General features: G+C 44.5%; 1 protein-coding gene across 1 annotated transcript in view; it reads left to right on the top strand.

Moving 5' to 3' along the window:
* Nucleotides 1–13741, top strand: part of LOC147881882 (hydroxyproline O-galactosyltransferase GALT6-like) — a 34410-nt gene that overhangs the window by 2658 nt on the left and 18011 nt on the right. The window lies entirely within an intron of this gene.

The raw sequence follows: 13741 nt of genomic DNA, 5'->3' as shown, positions 1-13741 counted from the left end.
CCAAACAGAAGGGACTGGCATGGAGTGTGGCCCATTGGAGCAATAACGGACCAAGCTCCTCAAATGTGAATGGTGTTGATCTCTCTCCAGTACCAATCCATTGTAGCTCTATGGCACTTTGCTGACCGTGTGTTTGTGTGTGTGTGTGTGTGTATCTCTTTCTTTCTTTCTTTTTCTTTCTACGTATATATATATATATATATATATAGAGAGAGAGAGAGAGAGAGAGAGAGAGAGAGAGAGAGAGAAGCATGACCAAACCCATATTCTCACCGACTACTAAAATTCAATACCTTCACCTTCACAAAGGAATTGTTGATAGGTTTTCCCTCATCCATCATAAACATAAACAATTGCATTGTTGGTCTTGAACAATTCACACAAGACTGACCATGCCTTTGATGACATCACTGCGAATAAGTTTTGGAGAAGCAACGACCTGGAGGTTATTACAATGATCATAGATAGTGACTCAACTTCCTTGAGTACCAATCTCTGGCATCCGCAACTTCTGCAGTTGACTTTGCCTGTGGGATTCTTTTGATCCATGGGCTTAGTCTCCAATTCTTCAGTATATCGAGAGATATGGTGCCATGTGCGCATAATTAGAGGCAAAGGTATGAGCTAAGGTATGGTGTTGTGTGAGAAGATGTGGAGCGAGGGCTTCCACTAGGTGAGCAAGGGCTTGGTGGCAGTCTCATTGGGTTTCTTATCATGGTATCAAGCTTTGTTATCCACTAAGTCTAGGTAGATTAGAGTCTTTGTTCATTACATTATTTATTGTATAGAAAAGAAAAATTGGCAGACTCTTATGTTTTTGGGAGAGCACTGGTGTTCGAGTTTTTGAGTGGAAGATTTTTCACTTCATTCTATATCGTGCGACATATCTTTGCGAAATTTGAGTCAACCTTTAGCCTGAGAGAGAGATGCAAAGAGAGGTTTTCTATCCTATCCAGGGACTCTTAAGGAGAGCCATATCCACAAGCAAAGCCAAGGTAGGACTACTACAAGCAACACAGACTCGGACGACTAGAGCAACATAGACACAGGTCACAAGCAAGCCATAGTCAACTTACGATGGCACAACAAAAGGAATTCAAAACATGCAACAGGCAAAGCGGAGTCAGCTAGCAAGCTATAGACTCAACCACAACACAAGCACATGGGCGATCCGAAGGCTAGCACAATATAAATAGCAGAGCAAGAAGAAAGCTCCAACGGTGGCCAATGTCAACAAATATGCGCTACAACCGTATACGAGGTAGTATGTGAGAAGGCAAGTAGGAGCCGACTTCGAGGAAGAAATCCATTTGCAGCTCATGGAGAAGAAGCTTGCGTAGAAGCAAGAAAACGAATTGGCTTAACAGTTACGATTTTTGGAGAAAGAAACGATGTGCTGGCCAATGCAATAGAGCCGACTTTGTTGTGTAGTGCAAGATTGCCATAGGGAAATAGCGTAACTTATAGTAGCAAACATTGCACTCACAAATTTGATGAGGAGCCACTGCTTATTAGCCAGCAGTTTTGGAGCACAATGGCAGGCTGACCATTCATGACAATCACACCATCACAGAAGTCCATGAAGAGAGGGCCACTGTCCTTGTAGGAAGCTAGAGCACCATATTCCTGATTGGTTCAATGAGTAATGGAAAATCCACAAGACGATTACATGATGCAACTCCAACGGGTGAGAAGACACTTGAAAAATGGCAAGCTACATTAAGGCGGACTAGCTAAATGGCAAAGAAGAAGAAAAATAGTCGACTATATCACGCAAAGGAGCAGCCAACAAGCTATATCAGAGAAGGAGAGCTGAGTTGAGAGAAGACTGATGGTGGCATCTGCTTTCATCTCAACCTAAAGTTTGAGTAATCTTAGTTTCTAAATATCTAGTGTGAGCAGCCCTTGAAGACCCCTCCTCTTGCAAGCCATCATTTTTTTCAAAAGCTCGGTCATTCCCTTGGCTTTCTGCCTTATGATTGTGCATCATTGTAAAAGCGGCCAAATGAGCATCCAAAAAAATGTAAGTGAAAAATAAAACTACGATCCATGTAGAAATGTCGTACCAAATGAGTATGCAAAAGGACAAGCTTCCCCTGATATGTACTAGTTCGTCGATACCATCATCCCTGGTCAACACCTGTCTTGTGAGAGGCACAAGTGACTCTCCCTTTGGAGTCAATCTTTCCGAATCATTGCTGGCAGTCTATACCAGCTCAGCCTTGACAAAGTACTCCACCGCTATGTGGCCCTGCAACACAAGCAATTTGCAATCCTGCATGAAGCCCACCAAGGAGTAGGCGGAGGACATTTTTCTTGGCAATACTACTAGCTAGAAAATCCTTCATGCTGACCTATGGTGGCCCACAGTTCTAGGTGATGCTGATGTATGCCAGTGGTTGGCCCAACCCAACATTAAGCATCAAATGCCGCACCCCCCAGTTCTCCCCCTCGAACCATTTCAAAAATGGGTGTTGGATTTTGTTGGTCGATTCACATCAACTTCCTACATACTTGCATGAGATGACAGCACAGAACATGGAATCCACACATAATGCAATAAAGGCAGCTGGAGAACAAAGCATCATGCATCAAGCTACCTCAAGCAAAGAGGAGAATGCCATCAATAGAATGTATTAAAACATGAGCCTTAACCATTAACCCATGTCTTGTAAAGGTCACCAAATGCGTAGACCTTGGCTTCTAGTTATCAAACCTGACGACCTGTGAGTAGCTATGTAAGCACCCAGGGAAGGTATTGATCATGTTGTAATACCACACTTGACCACCTTAAGTAGCAAGTATGCACTAAGGGGAGGTGATGGACTTTTGTAAACTCACATTTGATCACCTTGTAGTAGCCCATGCATCATGGCACCAAGGGGAGGTGTTGAGAGATATGGTGCCATGTGCACATAATTAGAGGCAAAGCTATGAGCTAAGGTATGGTATTGTGTGAATTAAAGTAGCCACCCAAGAATGTGGACTACATGAGAAGATATGGAGCAAGGCTACCACTAGGTGAGATGTGGATCAGAGGATACCACATGGGTTGACTACACAGTAATCTCCCATCTAGCATGTTGGACGCTCGACTTGATTATTCTAACATGGTATCAGAGTCTAGGAGGTGAAAATCATCAGTTATTAAGCCTAATCCCAAACTACTGTACAGTGGATTTGTTGAATGGGACACACTACCCAATCTACAAGATCAAGATTTGGAGCCGTGTGATTGCATGTTGTAGCGGAAGACTCTTCTAAACTAAATCAACACTCACTTACACTTTCTGATGGCGTATCCACACGGAGGCTTGGTAGAAGTTGTATGAGGGAGCTGGCGATGAAAGGCACTTACTGGTTCCAGCAAAGGGAAGTATAATGGGAAGGGCGAGCTTGGACAAGATAAGCCAAAGAACAAATGCTCTTTAGAGGCTGAAAACACTGAGATAGAAAGGCGGAAAAGAAATGCTATTACTGTCATCAGATTGGACATTTGTTGCAGCCAGAAGAAGGCAGATCAGAAAGAGGAGGACCAATGAGAGTCGAAATGAGATGCAACTAACGTGATGCAGAGGAGCTTTTCTTGGTGGCTACACATTGCTGCCCCAAGATTGGATATGTGGACAGGGGTGTTACCATGCTCATGTTTGATGTTAAGTAGTTGTTAGCAGTGGAACATGCGAACAACCAGAGAGCAGACCTGCGAATAGAGGGACAAATAATTGCGGGAAGAGAGAGAGAGAGAGAGAGAGAGAGAGAGAGAGAACTGCGCAAAACCACATGAAAAACTCTGCATATAATGTTAAGAAAACCCCCAATGAATGATCACAAACTAGGGCAGGAACTGTACCGTGGAACACCACACACACAGGCTGGGCACTGCGCCTATGTTGAGACTGCAAATTGAGGTAGAACTTCACCCGCAGTGGACACCAGGAGTAGACTGAACTGCACCTACAAATGGGACAGCAATCTGAAGTAGAACTGGACCTCAGACCGCCCCAAACAGTGGCTGGAAAATGCTCCACTGATTATAGAAGACCAGTGCCAAATGACCATATTTATTGAGGATGCACACCTGCTAAATGGCTGACTGGCAGACTGTTCTAACCGACTGGGCTGACCCGGTGAACGGACCTGGTCTGGTTGGGTTAACACAAGTGTGGTCAGGTTGGCTGACCCGACCCTGGTCAGGGTCACTTAACCACCCTGGTTGCTGGTGCGAACTGTGGGCTCTTTCTAAATCAGCTTTGTACTTGCTCAGCAATTTACCATGGCAATGTTCCCTGGCCAAACCCCCAACTAACCTGCATAACTGAAGGAGCTCTAAATTACGCCCTCTTCACAAACAGTTGTAGCTTGAATGAAGAGAATGTGGACTACTTTTTGATTAGCCTTCTTCTTTAGTGCTAATCTTTGTCACAGCTGAGTTTGCCCTTCACCTCCTGAGTGTCGACATAAATTCAGTACGAAGACCTTTGTATAAATGGATGCTCAAGTACGTGTGGGTGTGTGTATTTGTATGTGTGAGAGCATATTATACTATGGTCTACACCCACTGTTGGGCGCTGATTATGTCAGTAGGGATGCCATAGTAGCTAGTCTTTGCTATGTGTGATGGAGTTTAGGGTTTTCAACCTTATGATTGACTATCATGATATTGACACTGCAATATGTGTCGTGTTTTAGAGGATGAGTTTGGGAACGTTTCTGGATTCATCTAAATACACCTCTCTCTAGGTGGGCACATCCACATAGAAGCCCTCTCTCCCTAATGTACAGACAACTGACTGACGTTTAAAAAAAGGATTCAATTCCCTTTGTGAATGAAGGATCAAAAACATCGATTGGTGTTTGACTCTGTTTCATGGTGATGATGCTTTGGTGTGTACTTCATGGGGGAACCAATAGTAGGCAATGGGATGATGAATCAGGCTATGCTCTCTCTTCGATGCTGGCACCATATTTGCTCAAGTGGAGGGTGAAGGCCTTCTAGACTGGTAGAGGGGAGTTCTCATGGGAGAGGCAGTGGAGCCTTCTGCTTGCAACCCTAGGTTGGGATGACCCTCGGCTGGGTCTGTTATACAGGCCAAGCGTATGTTATGTACATAGGGGCTAATCCTTTGATTAGTAGAATTAATCCAGCAGCCTCGGATAAAGGGAAGCAGGCTAATGTGGGGCTAGAGGTCTTAAACACTAGCAAAGGGCAAGTTGGCAAATTTTAGCCAGGAGGCTTTCTATAAAACAGGATGCTCTTCTATATAAGGGTGGCCAAGGCTGTTGTGATGGTATTCAGAGTGTACACACCACTGGATGATCTTGAGCCTAGGTTCCTACCTTCTACATGGCGGATCACAAGATACGGTGCCAATGGTTCCTTGTGAACGGGTTGTGGTGGTACGGGATGCTAGAGCTGTAGTTGTGTGTTGGAAATGGAGGGAAGAGTCACTCTTATCTCACACTCATTGCTCAGCTGATGTTGTACACCTCACTCATGAACATGAATAGCAAATAGAATAGAGGAAGACAGAGAGAACGCTGTGTATATTCTTCCACCAAACGGTGGGCAAAACACAGCTCAAACTGTGCACAAAATATCCAGCAAAGGGGCTGGCATATAACAGTAGAGAACTATCTGCTAAAACTGCAACTCTCCCTCAGTCAGACGGGCTCCTGACTTGGTGTGGTGGTATGCTGCCAATACATTAGGTAGGGCATATGTCTTTTGTCCCCCACCATCCTCACTCACTTTATAAGCCGAGCAATGCTCGATGACCAAGAAGAGCTCACTAGTAGTCACATTCAGTGAATTGGACTTGGACTCCTCCTTGGGCTTGGATCCCTCTTTCGCTTCAAGTGTGTCTTTTCTTCTGGCAGTCCTTAGCATAATGGCTGAGTTTCTGGCAGTAGAAGCACTTCACCTTCTTCTTCATTGCATCATCTACCTTGGAGTTCTTTGACTTGCCTTTACCGGGCTTTCCCTTTGCCAAACGTGTCTTGTCATCTTCTTTGTTGTAGAGTTTCTCACGGAAACCTCGGAAACTCTGCGGAAGCATTCCAAGCGTGAGCAATGTGAGCTGGCTTGAGTCCACTTTCTAACCAACTGATGCAAGCTGGTCTCTTACCATCTTGACCTTTGAGAGGTGGTCATCTACTGTATCTCCCTCGTCCATGCTCATATCTTGGACCTACTGTCCTTCTCATACATGTCCTTCAGAGTGAGTTACCAGGGAACAGAAACGTTACGAAATTTTGGATGCTTCAATGGGAACGTTTTGGGAAGGGTGAATGGGAACCGGAACGCCACATCATATGACACATCATCAATTCCTATGAAAATATACCAATTATGAAAAGAAAACCACTTTTAGCAGTTCTAAACTTCCCATTTCAGCTTTAGAGTGTCTTATAATAGTCAAAACTGAAATGTACACGTTTGCAATGTGCATAAAGCATAGAAGTATAGAATACTATAGATCCAAGAGCATATAATATGCAAAGTACAAAAAAAGAAGGCCATGCCTCGGGCTTGAAGGCCTCAATACAAAATAGGACTCAAGACTTCCGATTCAAGTACATGGTTATAGAAAAAACGAGAGTCAGCCCTAACAGTTTGAAGGTGGCATAGCAATGGAGGCCTCTTTCTCACCCTACTGAGCCTCATCATCTTAATCCTGGTCCTTGGCCTCATGCTCAAGAGCATCCTCTGCTGCATTACGATCGGAGCCCTCATGTGGTTTAAATCCAAAATATGTTTTAGGAGTGCACTCAACCCTAAACTTGTTAGCAAATGCAAGTTTGCATTAACAAATACAAGATCATTTGCCTTTTGACCCAAGCCCGCCGTTCCTTTTTTTGGATGCAATAATTCCAAAATTTTTCCACAACCGCTCAACGGGCAAAGAGCTCCCTAGCTGAGTATACGAATGACCAAATGCTGCAACAATGGAGCATCTTCCCCGTAGTCCTCCCACCAACGAACGGAGGAAATCTTGAACCTGTCATTCTGTGCATCCTCCAAACCAAACAACTCTTTTCCTTGCCTATAGTATGACAGCTCCTCCCACACTTTTCTCCTATCATCTGCACTTGAGACAAGTCAGCTCAATACCTTCTCCCATCCTTGCACCACCTCTTTATCTGTTGCTTGCCCCTTCCCTTGAAACTCCGTATCCAAATAAAAGGCTGCAACCTCCAAAGGTGAATGATATATTCTGTCCACCGAGAGGTTGCTAGTGTCCTCAATTCCTCCTTCCTCCAAGCATACAAAGTATCTATACTCTGAATGGTCTTAATCATCCTATCCATCCCTTCATACAACTTCCCAATGCAAGGACCATCTCCATCAACAAGCCTCAACATCAAAAGAATAGGCTTTGTAACCTGAAGCAAAAGGCAAACATCATCCCAAAAGAGGTCATCCGAGACAATGGACTTAAGTCTCTAAGCCCCTGTAGAGTTCTGTTCACGCCATGCATCCTACCCAGTGGAAACAACAAGCTGCCTCAACCACGAGGACCCCTCATCGTGCTTGGATCCTTCATCGTGCTGGGATCCCTCATGGTGCTGAGATCCCTGGGATCCCCCATGAGAGTCGGATGGTGGGGACTCACGTTGCTTGGACTCCTGAAGAGGAGAACCGCCTTCAGATCCTTGGTGATCATTGCCCTCTTGGCCACTGGGGCTTGCAGTGTGTTTGGAGGCCATGGCGTTGTGAGAAGGACAACGGGTAGCGTCTAAACGGCGTCCAGTGGGTCTAGTAGTTTGTTTAACTCGTGCCATAGAAATGAGGGATTTTAGGGTTTTGAAGTGCTTTATATAGTCTTTTTTAAAGCAAGAGATTCTTTTCTGGGGATATCTTTTTAGTGACAGCGAGTGATGAAAGAGACAACATGATTACCCATATTAACGGTAGGATCCACCCAATCCAACTTATTAAGAGATTATTCAACCAATGTGCCATGCAAGGAGTGAAGGTAAGGTGAGAGTACTTCACTTCAAGAATCCTCCCTGCTGCCCTGTTGGAGTTCTCACCATTAGAAACAAACTGAATAACTGGATCTACCTCCACATGCTCAATGGACTCCATCCAAATGCTAGCCAACCTCTTATCTAACTTTCCCTTCTTTGAATTATCAATAGCTTTAATGAAAAAGCTGGCCTCTTTGGAGGATGTAATGATGCCCTGAATAGAGCGGCTCCTAGTGTCACTTCATCCATCTCCCCATCAATCTGGCACCATATTTTAGTCATATGTCTTTGATGGGAGCCAAAGCTTGCTCTATGGTGGTCTTCTCTATTGCCAAAAGTGTGGTACGCACAGCCTCATGACACGACCCCGTAGGATCTGACCCTATCACTGACCTAGAATCTCGTCCTCAATCCAACTAGAATCATAGCGCAGGCGCCTCGATCCTCTTGACCACCCCCGAGCACGTGGGCTAATGTGATTATATCACCACTTGTGTTACAATACCCCAACCCATAGGTCAAAGAAGAAAACAAGCAGGTAGCATCCCTAACAACTCTTGAATCCTGACTATCCATGACCTCGGGCTAAAAGAGTGAGAATTAGAATGACCCCGCTGTTGGACATGATTCAAAGAAGGTATCCAACAAGACTCATCTTGGTCTAATCAATAAGAACCTTCATATGTCCAAACGGTAACCCAAAAAAACGTCATAACTTGCAATCACATCGAGATCAAAACTTCAAATAGAAACCAAACAGGAATCTATGCTCCAAGATTCGAGAAAGGAAAATCCAATTGTCTTAGTTAAGTCCAGTTTAAGATGTAACAAAGTCTCAGGCATCCTCAATGTACCATATATCTAAAAAACTTCAAGATATATGGAGCAAAAGTACACGTTATATAATTTGAAAAAAAAACCCATCAAATTATAGATGCCAGTTACAAATCATAACCAAATTAACCAAAAGCTGGTCAATTTAATAACAAGACAATTTACAATTCATACAAAGTTGGGGGAACATCTTGAACCAAAAGTGGTTCAAAAGATCCACTCGAGCAAAAAATAATTGGGTTTCGGTCAAAACTGAGGATTTCAACCTCTTCATCGCTTCTCAATAACTCGGACGCGGTATAAAGACTCTAAAACAAGTTGTCTACATTTAGAACAACACGAGCCTTCTTCAATATATTTCTGGTATTGCGGGGTTTTATAGTAGTGAAGAGCTGCCGAGAGTTTATCCATCAAAAAATCCATCTCTCGTAGCAGGTCATGAGGTCTACGAGGAATAATCTTCGATGTAGCCTCGTCCTCCATCTCAATAAAGAAATAGTCCAGTGATGGAGTTTGATTGCTTTGATGGCGTTCCATAGGAATAGCAAACCAGGTGTGAAGAGCAACGAATGAGGAAAGATAACGAAGAGGGTGAAGGGGAAATCAGGGTAAACAGAGCAATGGTGGGAGTCTTATAAAGGTGAGAATCCCAAAAGCCTAATGCTTTGAATCAAAAAATACATGGGCTTTTAGGAAAAGCTCATTCGCACTTTTCCAAAAGCATGCTACCAAAAACAGCGTTGCTTTTCTATTCTTGGCCGCATCAGTAAAAAATAGTGAAGCGTTGTGGGATGATCTCAAAAGCCATGGTCCCCTAAATGCCAGGCTCACATCGCCCATCTCCTACGTAGTAATCCATGCAACACATGCATGTCCATGCTGTTGCACTAATACCTCGAAGAAGAAAGGCGCTCCTGGCGCATCAATAGAGACGATCAAAACATGGCGTCTGGACGAGATGTTGGAAAGCGTTGCTTTTCATACCCAATCCTTGCGTTTAGCCCAAACAAGGAAATCAAAGCTATGCTGTGGTAGATCATCAGAAAAGCATCGTAGCGTGCAACAATCAGTAGTGAATTACTCCGTTGTCCCAATTCATAAGCCCAATCCAGCCCTGGATAATCGCACCCGGCTTCTCCAATCCTATACGGCCTAATCCCCCCCTTTTGTCATCCCCATCGCAAGAGCTTACCTAGCGCTCATGATGCAATCGCATCATCCATCAACCTCATTGAATCTCCTACGTTAGGTACTTTCCTCAAACAACTAGCTGGTCAACAATTCCAAATTCTCATGCAATAATCCATCGTCAAATTCCTTCTCTAAAGGCGAACACAGAGGAATCCCAACTAGTCAAAGAAATCCAACAATTTCACTAGTTACCAGTGCAACTGCCAACCCTATATGTTCGTCTTGAACAGAAGAGAATATGGAAAATCCTATGCAAATATGAGAACCGTACTCGAAAATCTCTTGCGCTACTTCCCCTCTCTACCTGTCGTGAAAGGGCGGTTCTGATACCAAATGACACGACCCCGCAGGATTTAAATCTATCACTGACCTAGAATCTCGTCCTCAATCCAACCAGAATCATAGCGCAGGCGCCTCGATCCTCCTCACCACCCCCGAGCACGTGGGCTACAGCTCGACTCATCCATAGGCCCGTATTTAACCTAGGCATTCCATACCACTTGAGTTGGTCCAGAGGACCTTCGATACACCACCTATGATCCATCCATGTAGATGGCCAGAGTCCCAGCCTAGGTCCAAGCCCCGTCCATCAGTTGAGGAGCGCTCAACTGATCTACACAATAGCATTGGCCCTTCCTCTATATAGAACGAAACCCGCTATAGATAGCACAATGCTATGAATGGCTCCCTCCATATAAAGCCAGCACTATATATGAATCAATCTCTATATATAGAAATCTCGGCTAAAAATAGCCATCCAGCCCTATGCTATCCCGTAACCCACGTTCACCTGCTATCCAACCCTAGGTACACCATGCACATGACACCTCACATGAGGGAGGAGTGTAACTAGGTCTAAAGGTTGTGTTGGAGATAAGTGCACACTAAGTGTACTATTTCCTAGTCTACATTTGTCTAAGTCTAAGTCTAGTCTTTAGTGTGTGCCATGTGGCACTTCTACAATTATCCCATAAGCACTCTTGCTTTATGTCTTGTACTTTGCCCATATATTCAATGGGTCACATCATTGTAATCAACTAGTCTAGCTTGTGTCTTGTCTACACTCTTCTCAAGGTATTTCTAGTCTTTCAGTCTTGTCATTTCATTTCTAGTTTCTAGTTCTAGTTCTTGCTTCCATATTCCAACATGGTATCAGAGCATGTAGATCCCCTCTCCTCTCCTCTTACTCTCTGCTGCAGCCATAGCTTCGTTTTCTCCTTTCAGTTTACCTCTCCCTCTGGCATCTCTCTCTTCAGCTTCTCGTGGCACCTCTACCTCTGCACCACCCTCTTCTACGCTTCTGCTGGCCGCCTCTTCTCCGAGATCTGCCCTCTTTCTGTCCCGCAATTGCGCTCCAGATCTGCGCGAATCTGCTGCGTGTACGCCTGCTCCGCCTGCTCCAAATCCCTGCGCCAGATCTGCGCTTCAGATCTGTGCAGCTCAGCCACAGATCTGAGCGCCAGATCTGCTGTCACGCCAGATCTGCACAGCACTCTGCTGTCACGACAGATCTGCGCAATCTACTGTCACTTCTGCACTCGCTGTCACTCCTGCTATCCGTACAGATCTGCGTACGTATTTCGTACGACGTCCGTACTCCGCTGGTCGTCAGTCGTCCGTACTCTGCTGGTCGTCAGTCGTCCGTACTCCGCTGATTGTACGGCGCCTGTACTTCGTATGTCGACCGTACCTCGCTGTCCGTACAGTCCGTATGACAGTACGGAATCCGTACCTGCACAGGCTGACGACTTCTCCGTACCTGCACAGGCTGACTTCTCCAGCTCCTTCACGGAGATCTGCATCCTTTCTACACTTCTACTTCTGCCCGAGATTAAGGTACTAAGCTTTGCCCCTTTCAGTTTGCTGAACAGTCTCTCCTTTTTTTGCTGGTTCCTCTTGCTTCGATGGGCTGTCATATGCTATGGCCCTGACAAAGTGGTGAGAGAACCGGCTTCTGGGATCTCTTCCTCTCATTTATTTATGCAATATTGTAAGGGAATAGACACTGCCCTTGCATCCTAGCAAGAGGTAAGACCTTCCCACATGGCATCTTCCTCTCATTCTCTCATATCTATCGACAAATTCAATGGGTCCAACTTTCATACTTGGCAGATCAAAATCAAGTGCCATCTTATGAAAGAAGGCCTTTGGGACATTGTTCACCGTGATGCTCTCGAAGGTCCATCTGAGCAAGTTGTCGCTGCCAAGAACGACAAAGCCTATGCTATCAGATTACTTGGCCTTGGAGATGATTACATTCATCACATCTCCGACATACAGTCTGCTCCTCAAGCATGGATCACTTTGGATACTCTTTTTGGAGCCCGATCTAAAAACTCTAAGATTGCACTTATGATCTCATTCTTTGATCTACATATGCAGGAAGGAGCTACTATAGCCTCTCATGTCAATTATTTTCGCAGTCTTATGGTTCAGCTTGCGTCAGTCAAGTCTCCCATCTCCGAAGATATTGCTATTGCTGTGCTTCTCAAAAGCTTACCTGACTCCTATGCTACTCTTGTCACTACCTTCAAGTATCATAATGATCCTTCTCTTGAGGGTATCATCAATGCTCTCCAAGAGGAAGAAAGAACTCAACAACGAAAGGTAACTGACACTGCATTTTTAGCAAAGAAAGGAAGTTCTAAGGTAAGAAAGCCTTGCACCCATTGTAGCAAAACTAATCATGAGGAGAAGGACTGTTTCAAGGCTCATCCATGCACCATTTGTGGCCGTGATAATCACCGGGAGAGGGACTGCTACTTCAAAACCTCTACATCAGCTCCTGCATCTACCTCAGCCCATGTTGCTGCAACATCTCCATCAGCTGATCCTGCTGTTCCTTCCTCACATGATGAGAAGTGGGCTTTCTGATTACTTCTATGTCTTGTCTACCACCTTGACCACCGATGATGTAGGTCAAGGGGTTCTAGTGTCTTGGTCTTTCTATTTGTCTACAGTCAGTCTTCTGTCTATCTAGTCTTGTCTGTCTGTCTATTTGACTATCAATCTGACTATGTTTTAGATCCATCTTGTCCTTACCCTTGTGGACCCATATGAGGATATCACTTGAGGAGGGGTGTCTCAGGATCATTTGTCTGTCATGTTTTCTATCTTGTCTCTCAGTCTATCAATCTGTCTTCTAGTCTTGTCTTTCTGTCTTACTTCTAGTGTCCACTTAAGGAGGGATGTTGGAGATAAGTGCACACTAAGTGTACTATTTCCTAGTCTACATTTGTCTAAGTCTAAGTCTAGTCTTTAGTGTGTGCCATGTGGCACTTCTACAATTATCCCATAAGCACTCTTGCTTTATGTCTTGTACTTTGGCCCATATATTCAATGGGTCACATCATTGTAATCAACTAGTCTAGCTTGTGTCTTGTCTACACTCTTCTCAAGGTTTCTAGTCTTTCAGTCTTGTCATTTCATTTCTAGTTTCTAGTTCTAGTTCTTGCTTCCATATTCCAACAGGTTGCAATCTCCTTCACCATAACAATGAAATAAGGATTGCGGGCTTTCGTTGTGGGTACATCTGCTCCATAAAAGAATCAGCCCACTGCATTATCTACATGTGCCCTCCTCTTAGGATGCCATGAGGCCACAAGGCTAGCCTGCATGACTCTTTGGCTAGGCCCTGATGAAGTGGGAGTCCTGGTATGTGCGTGTGAAGCTGTACTCGCAAAGGAGGAGCTAGAAATTGTAAGCTAGGGCAAGCAATCGAAGAAAAGGAGATGGAAGCAAT

The sequence above is a fragment of the Dipteris shenzhenensis genome, chromosome 30 (assembly GCF_047967505.1).
Source record: "Dipteris shenzhenensis isolate YYH24624 ecotype China chromosome 30, Dip_SZ_1.0, whole genome shotgun sequence".
NCBI classification, from domain to species: Eukaryota; Viridiplantae; Streptophyta; class Polypodiopsida; order Gleicheniales; family Dipteridaceae; genus Dipteris; species Dipteris shenzhenensis.
The sequence above is the reverse complement of the archived record's forward strand: the minus strand, read 5'-3'. Positions and strand labels throughout refer to the sequence as shown.